General features: G+C 40.7%; 1 pseudogene; it reads right to left on the bottom strand.

The window, feature by feature from the left end:
- Window positions 1-2552: 2552 nt before the first annotated feature.
- LOC115873467 lies at window positions 2553-2685 on the bottom strand (annotated as a pseudogene).
- Between the last annotated feature and the right edge of the window lie 1664 nt (window positions 2686-4349).

The raw sequence follows: 4349 nt of genomic DNA, 5'->3' as shown, positions 1-4349 counted from the left end.
GTGAAATGGCCATTTGTGTAAGTCAGTAGCAATCTAATATCAGCAAGTTCATCTGGTTCCACCCAAACAACAGCAGAGTCATACCTAATCTATCATGCTCTGTCCCTTTGATCTCATCTCCAGCTAGCCTCACACCACACTCCGTTTCCCAGGTAGGACAGGATCTCTCTACCACTGTATTTCTCGCAGCTCTCCCTGGAGAAACTCTGGCTTGTCCTTCAAGATTCCGCTCAAGTGCCGGTGCCTCGGGAAATCTCCGTAGGTTCTTCTACTCCCGCTCCACGCTGGTCACGCAGAGTTGCACCTTTATGGTGGGACGGCAAGAAGCCCAGTAATCACTTGTTTGTGTATCTGCCTCCCCTGTTCAATGACGAGCAATGTGAAAGAAGGGACTGTGAGTTTGTTTTGGCAGATCCTGCGCCTCCCTTTGCACTTGGCAGATAGTAGGTTGCTAATAAGGCTTTGTTCAGTCAGAGAATTAAATCATTAAAAATCGCAAGATTAATTAAGAGTGGAGTTTTGTGATTGGCCTGTGGTGGCATAGCTCTTGGTTGCAGTACAGTATTTACCATTGTGCCCTGCGCATCGCACGTGCTCCATAAATGTTTGTGAGCTGAATGAATGAATGATGGCAGGTGAAAATCTCTTAATTAGATCCAGAGGGTCCTCTTTATGTGGACAAGCCAAACAAGAAAGGCGTTCTCAGACACTGAAAAAAGCTACGCCGACATCTTTGTCTTACAAAAGACTCATCTGAATAATAATGAGTGTGGAAAATGGATTAACTCCTGGGTGGACAGGTTTTTTGTTTGTTTGTTTGTTTTTTACTTTTTTTTGGTTTGGTTTGGGGGGAGGGGGTTGTTTTTTGTGTGTGTGGATTTAAAAAGTGAAAATACTTGAATGCTCTATCCCTTAGAGTTTCAATCCCCTCTCATTCTTCATGATTTTTATTTTCATGCTTATTTGATTGAGAAAATGAAACCATTTGTGGCACATAACTAAGGTGAGTGAAGGAAAATTTAACGATCACTTTTAGCGCTTTATCGTTGTTTTTATTATTATTTTATCTGCTGTGCAAATTGGTTAAATGCTGGAATTGATGCATCTGCTCTTAGATGTCAGGACTGTGACATCAATATTTAGACAAATATGGTACCAATCCAATTTTTAAGATGATCAATAAACTTTTCAGTCCACATGATACACAGCATGATCTGGTATGCTTCTGATTTAAAAAACGAATGATTTTAAAAATAAGTGACAAAAAAGGTCTAGTTCCCTGACTTTTATTCCGAAATCAAATATTTTAGTAGCACTAAGAAGGGCATTTTTCCAGTTTTGTGAATTGAAGAGTGCAACTCTTCCTGTGCCTCCAGCAACAACTGAAGGATTGTGGATACTTGGAGATGTAAGGGTCATCATAACATTAAAACAAGTACTTAAAAGTATGTGCATGATTGCTGCCCCATTTCCTCTTTCTTTTCCAATTTGCAGGATCATTTTTCATTTCTACCACCCAATGGGTAAAAGATTAACCACATCAACCTCCAAAGTTTGCAGGAATCAGAAAGAGCACAGGTTTGCTAGAACCGTGCATGTCACAGAGTAGATGTTCCCATCACGGCTTTTGTTGCTCTTCTTTTCATCATTATTACTGTTACTGACCCACGAGGGTTTGTCCTCAAACCCAAGCTGAGCTGCAGTCAGCAACCCTAATGTTGCTTCCCACTTGAGTTAGACCAGTTCCCATTTGAACACCAACGATGCTAATTCCTGTTTTCTGATAAAATCAGCTCTCTGTACAATTCCTCTCTACCAGCTCAAGTATTATCCCATAGGATCTCCTCCACGTTTTCTATGACTTAGTCTCTGTGATAAGTCCATTGAGTATCATCCATCTTTGAGCCTGAAGGTTTAAATACAGTTTTCCAAAAGCCTCTTCTTCTGGTGATTCACAATCACAAAATTATTGATATTAATACTCTAATACTCATAGTGCTACAAAAATCCAAATGGTTTCATTCACATTACATCAGTCTTCTATTTCTGCATAACAAATCATCACAAATGTACGCATTTAAGACAGCACCCATGGATTAACTCATGGTTCAATAGGATCCAGGACAGCACGGTTGGGTCTCTACTCAGTGTCTCACATAACTTGACGGCAGAGGTAACCAATGGCTAAATTCCCATCTGAAGCTCAGAGTCCTCTTCCAATTGAATTTCTGTTATTGGAAGAACCTAATTCCTTGAAGTGCCTGGCTAAGATCCTTGTGTGTTTGTTGGCTGTTGACCAAGGGCTGTTGTCAAGTACTTAAAGCTTACTTCTAGTCCATGCACAAGTCCCCCTCCACCTGAAAAGCCAAAAATGAAACATTGAGTCTTTGGGGGTTTTGAATTTTTTGAACTTCTACTACCAACTGTTGAAAATGTTCTACTTTAAGACGAGTCACCTAATAATAACAATATCTTTTTTTTTTAATTAAAATAGCATTTTGTTGGAGGCTCTTACAACACATTACAATCCATACATCAACTGTATCATGCATATTTATACACATGTTGCCATCATTCTTTTCTAGACATTTACTTTCTATTGAACCCTTGGGAAAAGCTTTCAATTAGCAATAATCGCGCCTCGAGTACACCTCATTGACTACAATATTGCCACTGCGCAAAGCTTCTATTGAACCCTTGGGATAAGCTTCTCTTCCCCCCTCCCACCCCGTGACCCCTTGATAGATTATAAATTATTATTATTTTCATATCTCACACCGACCGTTGTCTCCCTTCCCCCATGGTTTCTGTTGTTCTTCCCCGTAAGGGGTGTGTGCAGTTATGTGTCAATCATTGGGATTGGTTCTCCCTTCCTCTCCTCCATTCCCCCTTTCCCCCTACCCTTCTGGTATCACTGTTCCCATTCCTGCTCCTGGATTCCATGTGTTGTGAGTTTTATCTCTTGTCTATACCTGTGTACTATATACATATATACCTGTGTCTAGTCCAAAGTGAGAACAGCACTGGGATTATGATAGGGGTGAGGAAGCCTCAAGGAACCAGAGAAAAATTGTGTGGTCCATTGGTGCTTTACTGCACCCTGGTTGACTCATCCCTTCCCTGTGACCTCTCTGTGGGGGGATGTTCCATTGTCTACAGATGGGTTTTGGGTCTCTGCTCTGACCCCCCTGGTTCTCAACAATATGTTTTGTTTGTTTGTTTGTTTGTTATGGGTCTTCTGATGCATGTTACCCAATCCCGATGATACCTCATGATCACACCAGTTGGTGTGCTCCTTCCATGTGGTCTTGTTGCTTCACTGCTGGATAGTCACTTGTTTAACTTCAAGCCTTTAAGACATCAGATGTTATATCTTTTAATAGCCAGGCACCATCCACTCTCTTCACCATATTTGCTTATGCACCCATTTTGTCTTCAGTGATCGTGTCGGGAGGTTGAGCATCACAAAAAGCCAGTTTATTAGAACAAAGTGTTCTTGTACTGAGGGAGGGTATGAGCAGAGACCCAAAGTCTGTCCACTACCTCTGTGTATTGCCATATAAATATATGTACATAGATCAACACCTCTATTTTTTATGAATTAATGTATTTACATATATACACACCTGGGCTTATACCTCTATCCATAGCTTTGCTTCCCAGATCCTTCCTGTTTCCTTTTGCCTTCCTCCTACCCTTCCATCATCTTCCTCCTACTTCCACCTCTGAGTCCTTCCTCTCAGTTAGATTGCTGTTACTCTAATACCCACAGGATCTTGACATCCTCCTTGTTGATTATTTTAATTCTCTGGGTGTTCCCCTATCTATGGTGTTGTTTCCATATACCTTCTATACCTACTGTGTTGATTATACTTACCTCAGAGGAGTCATGTTGCACTTATCCTTTTGTGATTGGCTGACTTCACTTAGCATAATTTCCTCCAACTCTTCCTGTGAAATGACTTGTTTCATATAATCATCTATGCATTTTAGTGCTGCATAGTACTCCATTGTGTGTATAAACCAAAGTTTACTAATCCACTTGTCTATGATGAAAATTTAGGTTGTTTCCAACTCTTTGCAATTGTGAATTGCACCACAATAAACATTGGAATGCAGACAACTGGTTGTGTTTTATTTACCTGTTATGGATATACGCCCATTAGAGGGATAGCTGGATCATAACGCAGACCAATTTCCATTTTCTTTAAATATGGCCAGATCGCTTTCCACAGAGGCTATACATATCTACACGACCACCAGCAGTGGAAGAAAGTTCCTATCTCGCCACATCTCCTCCATTATTTGTTGTTCTCTGATTTTCTGATTGGGGCCAGCCTCAATGGTGG

The sequence above is a fragment of the Echinops telfairi genome, unplaced genomic scaffold (genome assembly GCF_000313985.2).
Source record: "Echinops telfairi isolate 266 unplaced genomic scaffold, ASM31398v2 ScPeMD7_7468;HRSCAF=8506_0, whole genome shotgun sequence".
NCBI lineage: Eukaryota > Metazoa > Chordata > Mammalia > Afrosoricida > Tenrecidae > Echinops > Echinops telfairi.
The sequence above is the reverse complement of the archived record's forward strand: the minus strand, read 5'-3'. Positions and strand labels throughout refer to the sequence as shown.